Source organism: Callorhinus ursinus, unplaced genomic scaffold (assembly GCF_003265705.2).
Source record: "Callorhinus ursinus isolate GAN/ISIS: 27379988/994484 unplaced genomic scaffold, GSC_fseal_2.0 scaffold12, whole genome shotgun sequence".
NCBI classification, from domain to species: domain Eukaryota; kingdom Metazoa; phylum Chordata; class Mammalia; order Carnivora; family Otariidae; genus Callorhinus; species Callorhinus ursinus.
Window position 1 is genome coordinate 34,006,380 of NW_027397074.1, and position 16,384 is coordinate 34,022,763.

Genomic DNA, 16,384 nt, shown 5'->3' on the forward strand with positions numbered 1-16,384 from the left:
GGACAGATCATCTAAGCAAAAGATCAACGAGGAAATAAAGACTTTAAATGACACACTGGACCAAATGGACTTCACAGACATATTCAGAACATTCCATCCCAAAGCAACAGAATACACACTCTTCTCTAGTGTCCATGGAACATTCTCCAGAATAGATCACATCGTAGGTCACAAATCAGGTCTCAACCAGTACTAAAAGATTGGGATTGTTCCCTGCATATTTTCAGACCACAATGCTTTGAAACTAGAACTGAATCACAAGAGGAAAGTTGGAAAGAACTCAAATACATGGAAGCTAAAGAGCATCCTACTAAAGAATGAATGCGTCAACCAGGAAATTAAAGAAGAATTAAAAAAATTCATGAGAAGCAATGAAAATGAAAACACAACTGTCCAAAATCTTTGGGATACAACAAAGGCAGTCCTGAGAGGAAAGTATATAGCAATAAAGCCTTTCTCAAGAAACAAGAAAGGTCTCAAATACACAACCTAACCCTACACCTAAAGGAACTAGAGAAAAAACAGCAAATAAAGCCTAAACCCAGCAGGAGAAGAGAAATAATAAAGATCAGAGCAGAAATCAATGAAATAGAAATCAAAAGAACAGTAGAACAGATCAACGAACCTGGGAGCTGGTTCTTTGAAAGAATTAACAAGATTGATAAAGCCCTGGCCTGACTTATCAAAAAGAAAAGAGAAAGGACCCAAATCAACAAAATCATGAATGAAAGAGGAGAGATCATAACCAACAGCAAAGAAATACAAACAATTCTAAGAACATATTATGAGCAACTCTATGCCAGCAAATTAGATAACCTGGAAGAAATGGGTGCATTCCTAGAGATGTATCAACTACCAAAATTGAACCAGGAAGAAATAGAAAATCTGAACAGACCTATAACCACTAAGAAAATGGAAGTAGTCATCAAAAATCTCCCAAGAAAGAAAAGCCCAGGGCCAGATGGCTTCCCAGGGGAATTCTACCAAACATTTAAAGAAGAATTAATATCTATTCTCCTGAAACTATTCCAAAAAGTAGAAATGGAAGGAAAACTTCCAAACTCATTTTATGAGGCCACCATTACCTAGATCCCAAAACCAGACAAAGACCCCATCAAAAAGGAGAATTACAGACCAATATCCTTGATGAACATGGATGCAAAAATTCTCACCAAAATACTAGCCAATAGGTTCCAACAGTACATTAAAAGGATTATTCACCACGACCAAGTGGAATTTATCCCCAGGCTGCAAGTTTGGTTCAACATCCGCAAATCAATCAACGTGATACAATACATTAACAAAAGAAAGAACAAGAATCATATGATCCTCTCAATAGATGCAGAAAAAGCATTTGACAAAGTACAGCATCCTTTCTTGACCAAAACTCTTCAGAGTATAGGGATAGAGGGTACATCCCTCAATATCATAAAAGCCATCTATGAAAAACCTACAGCGAATATCATTCTCAATGGGGAAAAGCTGAGAGCTTTTCCCCTAAGGTCAGGAACGTGGCAGGGATGTCCACTATCACCACTGCTATTCAACATAGTATTAGAAGTCCTAGCCACAGCAATCAGACAAGAAAAAGAAATCAAAGGCATCCAAATCGGTAAAGAGGAAGCCAAACTCTCACTCTTTGCAGATGATATGATACTGTATGTGGAAAACCCAAAAGGCTCCACCCCAAAACTGCTAGAACTCATACAGGAATTCAGTAAAGTGGCAGGATATAAAATCAATGCACAGAAGTCAGTGGCATTCCTATACACCAACAACAAGACAGAAGAGAAACAATCAAGGAGTCGATCCCATTTACAATTGCACCCAAAACCATAAGATACCTAGGAATAAATCTAACCAAAGAGGCAAAGGATCTGTACTCAGAAAGCTATAAAATACTCATGAGAGAAATTGAGGGAGACACAAAGAAATAGAAAAACGTTCCATGCTCATGGATTGGAAGAACAAACATTGTGAAGATGTCAATGCTACCTAGAGCAATCTACACATTCAATGCAATCCCCATTAAAATACCATCCACCTTTTTCAAAGAAATGGAACAAATAATCCTAAAATTTGTATGGAACCAGAAGAGACCCCGAATAGCCAGAGGAATCTTGAAAAAGAAAAGCAAAGCTGGCGGCATCACAATTCCGGACTTCTAGCTCCATTACAAAGCTGTCATCATCAAGACAGTATGGTACTGGCACAAAAACAGACACATAGATCAATGGAATAGAATAGAGAGCCCAGATATGGACCCTCAACTCTATGGTCAACTCATCTTTGACAAAGCAGGAAAGAATGTCCAATGGCAAAAAGACGGTCTCTTCAACAAATGGTGTTGGGAAAATTGGACAGCCACATGCAGAAGAATGAAACTGGACCATTTCCTTACACCACACACAAAAATAGACTCCAAATGGTTGAAAGACCTAAACGTGAGACAGGGTCCATCAAAATCCTAATGGAGAACACAGGCAGCAACCTCTTCGACCTCAGCCGCAACAACTTCTTCCTAGAAACCTCCCCAAAGGCAAGGGAAGCAAGGGCAAAAATGAACTATTGGGATTTCATCAAGATAAAAAGCTTTTGCACAGCAAAAGAAACAGTCCACAAAACCAAAAGACAACCGACAGAATGGGAGAAGATATTTGCAAATGACATATCAGATAAAGGGCTAGTATCCAAAATCTATAAAGAACTTATCAAACTCAACACCCAAAGAACAAATAATCCAATCAAGAAATGGGCAGAAGACATGAACAGACATTTTTCCAAGGAAGACATCCAAATGGCCAACAGACACATGAAAAAGTGCTCAACATCTCTCGGCATCAGGGAAATCCAAATCAAAACCTCAATGAGATACCACCTCACACCAGTCAGAATGGCTAAAATTAACAAGTCAGGAAACGACAGATGTTGGTGGGGATGCGGAGAAAGGGGAACCTTCCTACACTCCTACACTGTTGGTGGGAATGCAAGCTGGTGCAACCCCTCTGGAAAACAGTATGGAGGTTCCTCAAACAGTTGAAAATAGAGCTACCCTATGATCCAGCAATTGCAGTACTGGGTATTTACCCCGAAGATACAAATGTAGGGATCCGAAGGGGTACGTGCACCCCGATGTTTATAGCAGCAATGTCCACAATAGCCAAACTGTGGAAAGAGCCAAGATGTTCATCGACAGATGAATGGATACAGAAGAGGTGTTATATATACACGATGGAATATTATGCAGCCATCAAAAGGAATGAGATCTTGCCATTTGCAACGACGTGGATAGAACTGGAGGGTCTTATACTGAGTGAAATAAGTCAATCAGAGAAAGGCATGTATCATATGACCTCACTGATATGAGGAATTCTTAATCTCAGGAAACAAACTGAGGGTGCTGGAGTGGTGGGGGGGGTGGGAGGGATGGGGTGGCTGGGTGATAGTCATTGGGGAGGGTATGTGCTATGGTGAGCGCTGTGAATTGTGCAAGACTGTTGAATCATAGATCTGTACTTCTGAAACAAATAATGCAATATATGTTAAAAAAAAATGAAGAAGAAGATAGCAGGAGGGGAAGAATGAAGGGGAGTAAGTCGGAGGGGGAGACGAACCATGAGAGACGATGGACTCTGCAAAACAAACTGAGGGTTTTAGAGGGAAGGGGGGTGGGAGGATGGGTTAGCCTGGTGATGGGTATTAAAGAGGGCACATTCTGCGTGGAGCACTGGGTGTTATGCACAAACAATGAATCATGGAACACTACATCAAAAACTAATGATGTATGGTGATTAACATAAAAATAAAAAATTATTAAAAAAAAAAAAGATGGGACATCCATCTTCTCCTGCCCTCAGAGTTTAGCGCTCCAATTTCTTGGGCCTTCACACTTGGATTGGGATTTATACCACTGGCCCCTCTGGTTCTCAAGCTTTGGGTTTGGACTAGAACTACACCATTCATTGTCATGGGCCCCCAGGTTGCTGACAGCATGCCGTGGGACTACTCAACCTCCATAACTGTGTGAGCCAATCCCTCAGAATAAGTCTCTTTCTATATTCCACATATCCTATTGGTTCTGTTTCTCTGGAGAGTCCTAATTCAATGACTCACTAAAGTAAGACTCTAAGTTCCTTTAGCCCTGTGAAGCTCCTAAGAGAACCATTAAGCTATTGGCCATTTATTTAAGTTTTATATGAAGTTAAATGCATATTAGTATTAGAAGTCAAATAGAGACCCATGTAGAATATTGGAAGACGCCGCTTCTCTCTTTGAATTTAAGACTCCATTTTGGATCAAAAGTTGAGTAGTAAAACGTCTCGTTAATATGTCTCTTGAAAGTTTTCTCTCTACTCTTTGTTTCCACTTGGGTAAAGTGAATGTACTAATATCAATACAGTGCTTAAAGTGTAGCAGCTTAGAAAGGACTCTCAACATAGCATCTAGAGTTGATGAATCACTATGTTTTTACACCTGAAACTGATGTAACATTATATGTAAACTATACTTCCATAAAAAAATGGGGGCTTTTAGTACACAGGGTACACTGTGGTAGGAAGAATTATTTCCCCTCCCCTCGAAGATGCCCACCTCCTAAACCCTGGAACATTTTAATTATTTATTTGAAAGAGAGAGAGCGAGCATGAGAAGGGGGAGGGGGGAGAAGCAGACTCCCCCACTGAGCAGGGAGCCTGACTTGGGGCTTGATCCCAGGACCCCGAGATCATGACCCGCACCAAAGGCAATTGCGCAACTGACTGAGCCACCCAGGCACCCCTCCCTGGAACTTTTGATTCTGTTGCTTTACGTGGCTTAAGAGACTTTACAGAGGTGGAATTAATTTGAAGGATTCTGAAACAAGGAGAGACATCTGGATTTTCAGGTGGAACCAATCTAATCACTTGCGTCTTTGTCTCAAAGCAGAAAAACTGTCCCGGCTCTGGTCAGAGAGGTGTCCGAGAATTGCAGGTTGAGGATTTCACCCGCTGTTCCTGGCTTTGAAGATAAAAAGAAGTCATGGGCTGAGGAATGTGGACAGACTATAGAAGCTGGAAGTAAGTCCCACAGAAGTGGGTGAGTTGAAATTGGTTCAATAATTTCCTAATGTTAATGTGTACAACAACTCACGGGGTACTTGTTTAAAATGTATCTCAACAGGCCTTATTTCAGGCATTCTGAGTCATATCTAGTGTGGGATTGTATCTAGTGTGGGATTCATTATATCTAGTCTGAAAGTTAACTCCATTTGGATAACATTTTATCAAGATGAGTTCAAAAAGCCATTCTAGCTTGATTAAAAGTAAGTTGCCATATTTAACATGTAATTTGTTAGTCTTCTTTTCCATATTTATATTACAGAATCAGGGAAAAGTGGCATATACATAAACGTACTTATTTTGACTGCATTTAAGTTAGTCAGCTTGTGCTCACTTTGGCAGCACATATATTAGAATTGGAACAATATAGAGATTAGCATGACCCTGCACAAGGATGACACACAAATTCATGGTGTTAGCTTGATAGCGCCTTTCCAGAAAATTCACAAATTTTGAACCTCAGTTTTTGAAAACTTCACCCGGGGTACTGGATCATAAGGATCAGGCATGTCCTCTTCCCGGACATTTATTATACATGTTTATTTGTTTAATGTGTGTTTTCCGTGCTTGTCTGTAAATCCCATTAAAGGAGACAACATGGGTACCTTACATCAGTAGCTCCACCGACTAGCAAAAGGCCAGACCCCTTTAATCCAGAAGTACTTTCTTTTCAGGTAAATGAAAAATGCACAAGTGTAGGTAATGGTAGGAGAAGTGCAGGGCAGGGTTAGATTGAAGAAATATTTAGGAATTAAAATGAGCAGATTAAACAATCTGATGAAGGATTGTGGAAAAAATGGGTTTCAGCCTCAAGCTTAAGTTGTTGGATGGATCTATCCCCTGTCGAGGAAGAAATAAATTTGGTGGAATATTAATTTAGTTTTGGAGATCACACGTTTGAGATGTCTGTGGGAGCTAATAACCAGTGAATAACTACAGATACATAGGAATCTACAATTCTAAGATGTGACAGAGTGGCCACCCAAAATATCTGTGTTCTCATTCTTAGAACTGATGCATGTTAATTGTATATGGCAAAGGGACTTTGCATAGGTGATTGAAGTTAAGAATCTTAAATATGGTGAGGGGATTCTGCATTGTCCAGCTGGGCCCAATCTAATCACATGAGTTCTTGAACGCACAGAGCTTTCCCCAGCTGCAGAGAATCAGAGAGGCAGAGAAAGACTCACCTAACTTTCTCACCTAACTCTCTGGCGCCACAGTCTCTGGAGCCAAGAAAGGAGCAGATTCTCCCCCTCAATTCCCTTTCTTCTTGAGAGACATTTGCTTAGTTGCTTATTTCTGATCTGGGTTTTCACTGACGTTCTTTTGAAGCTTCCGAGGACACCGTCAGGGGGAGGCATGGTTCAACACACAACAGAAAACACGAGGCTGACTCTGCCAATCACAGGGTCAGAGCCAAACTTTAAGAAAGAAAAATTCACACTCTGGCCCAGTTCTTACTTTCATTATCTCTCAGTTTGGGTTTACTGCATCACTAGTGAAACTCATCTGAAACTTTCCAGACAAGCCTTGGGTGAGCTGTGTTTGGGGAATGGAGTCTGGATCAGAGCATGGCTACATAGAGCAGCAACAACAGAAATTGGACATTTGTCTCTTCCATAATCTCTGCTTCTTCCTTCTCGTTTAACATTATGGTGCAGTTTGAGGCAGGAGAATTCCTTGATCACCTGGCTGAGACTGTTGTTCTGTTTTCTCCAGTGTAAAATTACTTCTTTCCCTTATTTCCATCCTCTAGTCTTTGGAAGAAACCTATGATGTGCCACCCATCCATAAGGAGGGGGGCGTTAGGTTCTACCTCTCTGAACGTGGAATAGCTGCGTAAGTCATTTGGGATTCTGTACAGATTGTCTATTCTCCATTTTTTGAGTAAATTACAGCAGTAGGAACTCATGACTCCTATACTTGGGTTTATAATGCAGTACTACTTTATTTTATTGATAACTTGTTCTAGCTTCGGCCACCAGGAGTTCCTTAAGTTTGTTCCCATGTCCTACTGACCTACTCACATGACTGTGGTTTTTGTCTCGTCTTTGTTTTTGTTTTGAGTGCTAACTTACTTTCTGGCAATTCAAGATATCTCCAGATTCCTCTTGTATTTTTCCTGCCCCAGTCCTAGAATCAGTTGTCTTTTCCCCCCAAGCGGCTCTGGTTGTTTTTATTGGTGAATGGTATTAAAACCAAGATCTGAGGGTCAGGTGAACCCATTGCTACCCGGGAGCCATTGTTTTTAGGCCCCCTCAGGTGGCACAGTAAGGAAATAGATGTGTAAACACTCACTTGTGTACATACACATAACTATAAGGATTTTTATATGTGACAATATTTACTGATACTGAGCTGAAAATGAGTTCATGTGGAGGTCTCCAACACTAATCCATTACCATGTGGACCATTCTAGTCTCTCTCCCTTGCTTATCTGTAACATATTCCAACTATGAGAAAACTTGTTCCCACCATCCATTTTGATTTAATTGATTCCAGTGTACATGTACAGTGGTCTCAGAATTGTTAACACCTATCCCCAGGAGAAACAACTTCATTAAGTTCCTTTTGACTTTAGAGATTTCATTTCCCTCATTGCTTAGGCTAGCATCTTTTCCTCCACCCTCTTCAGTGAGGTTGTCTCAGACATTGGTAATACTGCTAGATTCTTTGTCCCATTCTGTTTGGTCTTGAGATCCTGTGACTTCTTGAAGGATTTTTTTTTTTTTTTAATATGCCCATGTAAAAGTTCATTGTGCTGTGAAGTTCTGCAGGTTTTGATAAATACATAGTGCCATATATCCACCACTACGTTTTTATATAGAATCGTTTAATCAGACTAAAACTTCTGTGCTATACCAATTTAACATCCCCCTAACCTCTAGCAATGTGTTCATTATCTTTATAGTTTTACCTTTTCCAGAATGTCTTATAAATGAAATGATGCAGTTTGTAGCTTTTGCAAACTGCTTTTTTCATTTATCAAAATGCATTTCAGATTCATGTTTCTGCATGGTTTAATAGCTCAATACTTTTTTTCACTAAATAGTACGGGATGAATGGACAACTTTTTTCCCCTCCATTCACCATTAAAGGGCGTTTTGGTTGCTTCCCTTTTTTGGCAATTAAGATTAAGGCTGCCATAATTCATGTGCAAGTGTTTGTGTGGACATGAGTTTTCAACTAAGTTTTTAAGTCCTTGCCCAATTTTATCAGATTTTTTTCTATTGAGTTATAGAAGAAGTTTCTTACACATTTTGGAAAATAACTCCTTTTCGGAGAGATGGTTTTCAAATATTTTCTCCCATTCTGTAGGTGACATTTTCATGCCAGTGGCTGTTTCCTTTGCTACAAAAACTTTTTTGGTTTCTATGCACATTTGTCTATTTTGTCTTCTGTTGACTGCACTTTGAGTGTTCTATTTACAAAAAGATCATTGCCAAGACCACTGTCAAGAAGCTTTTCTCTTATGTGTTGTTCTAAGAGTTCTACATTTTCAGGTCTTATGTTGAAATCTTTAATCCATTTTGAATTGACTTTGGTGTATGGTATAAGGTGGGGCCTAATTTCATTTCATTGCTTTCTTTTCTTTTGGCATATGGATAGCCAATTTTCCCAGTATCGTTTGTCGAAGATACTATCATTTCATCATTCTATGTCCTTGGTATCCTTGCCAAAGATGAGTTGACTGTACATGTGTGGGGTTATTTGTGGGCTCTGGTTCTATTTCTTTGGTCTGTATGTCTGTCCTCCTGCCGGTGCCATATGGTTTTAATTACTCTAGCTGTACTGTGAATACACTGTACTGTATATTTTTAAAATAAGCATGATGCATCTAGCTTTGTTCTTTTCAAGATGGCTTTGACTATTTGTGGGCTTTTAAGGTTTCATACAAATTTTAAAATTGTTCTATTTCTATAAAAAATGCTAATAGAATTTTAATGGGGATGGTATTACATCTGTAGATCACTTTGGACAGTATGGGCATTTTAACAATACTAAGTCTTCTGCTCTATGAACACAAGATGTATTTCCATTTGTTTTTGTCTGTTTTTATTTCTGTCATTGACGTTTTTTAGATTTTAGCATACAAGTCTTTCACCTTCTTGGTTAGGTTTAATCCTAAGTATTAAATTCTTTTTGATGCTGTTGTAAATAGAATTGTTGCCTTTATTTCCCTTTCAGATGGTTTGTTGTTAGTTTATAGAAAAACAACTGGTTTTTATATGTTGATTTTTTTATATCCTGTAACTTCACTAAATTTGTTAATGAACTCTAATGGTTTTTGGTGGAGCCTTGTGGTATTCTGCTTTTAGGAAAATCTTATCTGCCAACAGATAATTTTACCTCTTTCTGATTCGGACACTTTCTCTTTCCTAATTGCTCTGGCTAGGACTTCCAGTAGTAAGTATGTTGGAAAGAAGTGGTGAGAATGGACACAACGTCTTTTTCTTGATCTTTGAGGAGAGTATTTCAACTTTGCACCATTGAGTATGATGTTAGCTGTGGGCTTGCCGTATACGGCCCTTACGTTGAGTAATGTTCTTTCTATTCATTGTTAGTTGAGTGCTTTCATCATGTAAGAGTGTTGAACTTGTCAAATGTTTTTTCTATACTTATTGATCTGATCATGTTATTCTTCTCCTCATTCTGCTAATGTAGTATATCACCTTGATTTGCATATATTGAACTATCTTGCATCCCAGGGATAAATCCCACTTGGTCATGGTGTATGATCTTTTTAATGTGCTCTTGAATTTGGTTTGCTAGTATTTTGATGAGAATTTTTGCATCTGTTTTCATCAGACATATTGGCCTGTAATTTTTTTTTCTTATAGTGTCTTTCTCTCGCTTTGGTAACAGGGTTATGCTGGCCTCATAAAATGAATTTGGGAGTTTTTCTCCTCTTAGTTTTGGAAGCAGTTTGACAAAGATTCGTGTTAATCCACAGAATGAACAGGCAATATGTGGAATGGGAGAAAATATTTACAAACCATCTATCTGATAAGGGGTTAGTTTCCAAAATATGTAAGGGACTCTTAAAGCTCAATAGTACAAAAAAAAAAACAAAACCCTAATTTAAAAAAAAAGCAGGGGGCAAAGGACTTAAACAGTCATTTACCTAACTTACTTGAAAACTTACGTGCACACAAACACCTGTATGTGAATCATTATGGCAGCTTTATTCGTAATTGCCCCAAATGGGAAGCAACCAAGATGTTCTCCAAAAGGTGAATGGTCAACAGGTACATGAAAAAATGTCCAACATCATTAACAGGGAAATTCAAATCAAAACTATAATGAGATATCACTTCACATCTGTTAGGATTATTATCTAAAAAACAAATGATAACAAATGTTAAGGCTGTGGAGGAAGTGGAATCCTTGTGCACTGTTGGTGGGCACATAAAATGGTATGGCAGCTATGGGAAAAGTACAGAGATGCCTCAAAACATTAAAAATAGAAATACTACATGATTCAGCAGTCTCGCTTCTGAGTATTTGCTCAATTGAATTGCTATCAGAATCTCAAGGAGATATCTTCACTCCTGTGTTCATTGTAGTCCTATTAACAGTAGCCAAGATATGGAAATAACCAGTATCCATGACAGATAAATGGCAAAGAAAGTATGGTATATAAATATAATGGAGTATTCTTCAGCCTTTAAAAATAAGGAAATCCTACCATGTGTGTCATCATGGATGAACCTGGAGAATATTATGCTAAATGAAGTAAGCCAGTCACAGGAGGACAAATGCTTTGTGATTCAGCTGATAGGAGCTACCCAGAGTAGTCAGAATCACAGAAACAGATAATACAATAGTGTTTGCCAGGAGCTGGAGGTGGGGGAAATGGTAAGTTGTTACTCAATGGTTATAAAGTTTGTTATGTTACAATACATACAATTTGCATCTTAGGCCTTTCACATCTCTTCCAGTACATGTCTTCTTCCTCTATTGTCTGTAATTTCTTATTCTCCTCCAAATGGGGCCACCTATTCATTCTGTCACATGTCTTCTTCCTTTACTGTCTGTAAATTCTAGGGATCTGTTGTACAACATAGTCCCTGTAGTTAATAATAGAGTATTATGCCCTTCACAGTTTGATAAGAGGGTAAATATCTGTTAAATGTTACCATGTAAAGGGAAAAAACCACAAAGGAACACAAAACTCTGGAGGTATTGAATATGTCTCTTCCCTTGATGGTGGTAATGGTATCATGGATGTTTGCCTATGACCAAATTCATCAGATTATGCATATTTAATATGTGCAGTTCTTTTTTTTTTTTTTTACCAATTATGCCTCAAAGCTGTTTAAAAAAAGAAAAATAAAAGCAGTGCATGGGTACAACTTATGGGAAAAAAGTAAGGTAAATACCTAAAGAGCATGACTGTACATAAATGGATTGCATAGTAAGACAATACTGAGCTTTGTAAGAAAACACCAAATGATCTTTAAAGTTGTTGGGCCATTTTATATTCCCATTAACAGTGACTAAGTGTTCCTGTTGCTCTGCATCCTTGCCAGCAATTGGTATCATCATTACATCTTGATTTTACTTGAGTGAGACAGTACTAGACTTTGCATCTAAACAACTGATCGGTAGAACCATAAGACAGTAAATTGGTGCTAGTTTAAAGGAGTACATTTCTGGTAATTTGTTACAGAAGCAGTAGAAAACTAACACGCCTATGCAGTGTTTATGTTAGGAAGAGTGCATACATTTTTGGACAAGTCTATCCTCTGGTTCATATCCAATTATATCTTCTTCAGAGGCTGACTGCCAGAATATAATGCATGACTTGGAAACCTTTCATATGTAGGAGAGAAATTATTATATTCCTCTCTCCATTTATTAAAAAATCAAATACCTTTTACCAATGCCAGTGTGGGACATTATTCCCCAAACTCCCCAGCTCTCCGCCCTTGGTGTAAAGAAATGTTAATCAATATGATTTTAAAAATATACATTGAAGCTTATTTTTATTTGAAAGTATACTTATATAGTTAAGTGTATACTTTTAACATTTTTTTTCAATTTCTTCTTTTTAGATGTCTCTCTACTTTTTTATATAAAACTTTCCTTGAAGATTTCAGTTCTTCAAATTGAATCTGATGATTAATATTTCAGGTTTACTAGGATGGTAGAAAAAAGGCAGAGTATTTAAGACTCAAACACATTTTTTGAAAGTCTTATGACTCATATTTCACTGTACAATGCAGAACAAAAATTGTCATTTGTAAACATTTGCACTGTCTGTTCCTCGAAGCAATTTACATCTTAGGCCTTTTCACTTCTCTTCCAGTACAAGTCTTCTTCCTTTATTGTCTGTAATTTCTTGTTCTCCTCCAAATGGGGCCACCTATTCATTCTGTCACATGTATTTATTTTCCTCCACATCAAAAAGCCACTCACAAAGTACTTTCAGTCAACATTTATATAAAAAAGATATTTTTAAATTCCAATTCATTAGGGGAAAAAAGCTAATGACATACTTTTTAAAAAAGAACATAGGTTTTCAACCTGTATTAAGAAACACACTATCAACAAAGTGTTTAAGGATTTATCAGCGTGATTTTTTTAACTCTAATTTCCTTATCCCTCCTACTTTTACATTTTTTTTTTTAATAGCAAGGTTCATAGCCTTATAGATGTAAGGAAAAAAGGTAGCGAGAAATCTGTACTAGAGTTAACCTCCCAATATTTATCAGAAAATAGTCAGAATGCAAACATCCCCAAATAGCAACTGATGATGAGGTGATAGGAATAAAAAAAATAAATTGCTAAGCGAAACTTACATTCAAGATAGATCCACCTGAGATGTAGAATAGTTGATACACTTTTAGTCCTTAATTTCAGCAAAACATAGATGATTCCTGGTAAGATCAAGGACTAAAAGAGCATGAATTGTTTCACATTTGAGGTGAATGCTGAGTATCAACTGCGCTAAGACAGTTTTTTGAAGATTTTACAATCTAGAGGGAGAAAGGTAGGTACAGAGGTAACTAATAATTTACATTGTTTTAATGTAAATCTTAATAAAAGGTAAGTGATCACTATCATAGTATAACTACAGAGATTTGAGGAATTCAAAAGGAGAAAGACTGTGTCTAACTAGGAAAGCCATGTTAAGCTTTAAGGAGGAGGGAGCATTTGGGGTGGACTTGAAGGACTGATAAGAATTTAATAATTGGGAACAGAATGGGCAATGCTAGAGGTGGAAAAGGATGGTGAATAGTTAAGAGGCATGAAATAATCCTGCATAGATTTTTGAGAGGTTAAGAGTGAACAATAAGTTAGAAATTGAACAAGGCTTACATTTTGGGAAATCCCTACAAGTCCAACACGTTATTTAATTCACTAGACAATAAGACACTGTTGAAGTTTTTTAAAGACCATTATTTTAACAGATATTTAAGGCAAATTAGATGAAATAATAAAAATGCAATTGGGAATTAAGAGGCCATTGCGGTTGTCCCTCTAGGTCTGGGTTTCTCTCATGAGTGTGCATGAGAATAGTCTGTAGAGAGAACTAAAAAGCCAATGACTGGGCCCAATCCCTGAGACTATGATTCAGTTTGTAAGTGGTGGGGCTCACAGGAAAGTTCCCCAGGCGGTTCTATGCATATTCAAGTCTGAGTGTCTACATGACAGAGGAGAACCTGACTTTGAGTGTGGTAGCAGAAATGTCTCATAGGGTACAGATGAGACAGATGTGGCACCCTGGCTGCAAACCCTGAATTTTTACAGATGACTCAGTTTCAGTTCGAGGCTCACTTAACCAAAGCATCAAAAACAATGGATATTTAAGCTCTACACCGCTCATTCTCGGAATTGCTTTCTGAAGGTGACTGTAAAACTGAGCACCACCTTATCAGACACAGTTTCTGGTTGGATCTAGCAAGTTGAGACTAAATAGACTATTGGAGTAGTGTTCTTACTACTTCTCCACTTCTTCAAAGCAGGGTGGGGCTGCTGAGAGAGATAATGGAAAACAGGGAGATAAGATTGAGTTCTTCCAGGCCAGACATACCAACTCTTTCATCTGTCAAGGCAGGGTCAGTGTTAGTGGGATGAATGAGTGAGTGAATGAGTGAATAAGGAGGAACTTGGGTGACTTTTGATGTAGGTTTATAGGACAGTGGTCCAAACAGCATCAGGAAAAATAATAGCAACAATGTCCTAATAAACATTTTTAAAGATGATAAAACATTGTTTCAGGAAGTCTCTATGATTTTCTACCACAGCTAGGAACACTGGTTAAGCCAAAAGCTAAAACCTATTAGTCTTTCTTGTGGGTTCTTGACCTCCTATTCCCAGAAACACTTGTGCTAGAGTTTTCTACACAGTAATGACCAACAGCAGTGTGGTATTTCAGATGAGAACATTCCTGATAGAAGAGTGTCCATGGGGCGATACACATTTCTGGCATCAGATTCTCCTTCTTATCCTTAGAAAATTCAGCAAACATTAACATAAAGCACAGAAGAGAGCCTCAAAGAAAAGATTGGTCCTGCACAGCAAACTTGATTTGCTCTAAAGAAATGGAGTTGTGAATAAACTGTATGAACAGTATTTATAAATATTCTTCTACTTAATAGAAAAAAGTCTTAGTGATGATAATAATAGGTCTGCCTGAACAAGGTGTTAAATTCTGGAAAACAACTATTTTCTAGGCTATTTATTAGAACATAATTATTTAAAATTACCGTAATTAAAAACAAAATCAAAATTAATCATGGAACATTTTTATAGCAGTGAGATTTCCTTCAGTTTAATAGCTACTGAAGTAATCCTTTCTGGGGAAAGAACAAAAGACCAGTAATAAAGAACATTATTTTATTTTATTTTTTTAAGAGATTTTAATTATCTGAGAGAGACAGAGACAGGCAGAACATGAGCAGGGGAGAGGAGGCAGAGGGAGAAGCAGACGCCCTGCTGAGCAGGGATCTCAATGCGGAACTCGATCCCAGGATTCTGGGATCATGACCTGAACCGAAGGCAGACACTTAACCAACTGAGCCACCCAGGCGCCCCAAGAACATTATTTTAAATTGATATCCATATAGTGGTATTACTATAATCATATAATAATATTTTTAATATGTTTGGTTCTTGAGCTCTGACCTTTGAGCTTTATCATTTGGAAGATAAATTTATCCCATATGAATTTGACTGATGTTTCAGCTTCCAAAATATTATGTATGGTACAATGTTTTAAGTTGAAAAATTCAAATAGGAATCCAGCAGGTGTTTGATTTATTGGCCAAGTCATATAATTACTTTTTTTTTTTCACTGAAGAATATTAACATGACTCTCAGGTGACTTGAAGTAGATCCTATTTATTTCATTTGACTTTTGCTAGGATTATAAAAAAGACCATACTCTACTACAGAAGAGATTCGCTTTTCTCACAGAACAGAGGTTCTTCCAACCACAGTGTATCATGGCATCCGTTTCATCCCACACGGTAAACAGCTATTTAACAAGCCACTAGCTCAAAGTAGCTATTGTCTGAGAGCCCCTGAGTCATTCTCATGTCCTAGAAAGTAGAGCTACTAACTTCAATCATAACCATATGGCATTTTAGAACTCTTCCTATCTAACTCCAGTATAGAGAAATGTGTAATTGATTTTAAACTTAGACTTAAATGTCACATTGACAGGCATTGTCAAATTTACCTTCCGTAATATTCAAATAGCAGACCAGGAACTACACTACAGGGTGATCCTTATGAAATTAGGCAGCTTTTAGAATTAGTCACCCTATACCATTTTAATAACACTCAATGGTCATCATTAATTCTATTTAAGAGTAATTTTAGATGCAAAAGTATTTCAGATTGAGCTATTGTTTCCAGATATAATACTGATACTACATTCTTTAACTATATCTTCAATTATAATGTGCAAGAGTCTATCTGGAAAATGAACAAATACCAGTGATTTTTTTGGTAATGCAGGTAACTGCATTTATGCTATGTTTATCATCCAAGTATACATTAAACCATTGTGTATGTGCAATTAATATTTAACAATAAGAACAGAATCTAAATACATTCATTGGATGTGTTTAGAAATGTACTCAGGATTTACTGACATTTTGAAAACAGGCAAAATGAATATAAGCATAAAATTGAGGGGCACCTGGGTGGCTCAGTTGGTTAACTGATTCTTGATTTCAGCTCATGTCATGATCTAATGGGTCATGGGATTGAGCCCCATACAGGGCTCCCTCTACCCATTCCCCCACTCGTGTTCTCTCTCTCTCTCTCTC

The 16,384-nt window shown here is 37.6% G+C and overlaps 1 long non-coding RNA gene and 1 pseudogene across 1 annotated transcript in view; one reads left to right on the plus strand and one right to left on the minus strand.

Annotated features, from left to right (window-relative positions):
• Window positions 1-16,384, minus strand: part of LOC141373867 (uncharacterized) — a 420,551-nt gene that overhangs the window by 18,339 nt on the left and 385,828 nt on the right. The gene's annotated exons all lie outside the window — the stretch shown is intronic.
• LOC112825382 (U6 spliceosomal RNA) lies at window positions 5,423-5,521 on the plus strand (annotated as a pseudogene).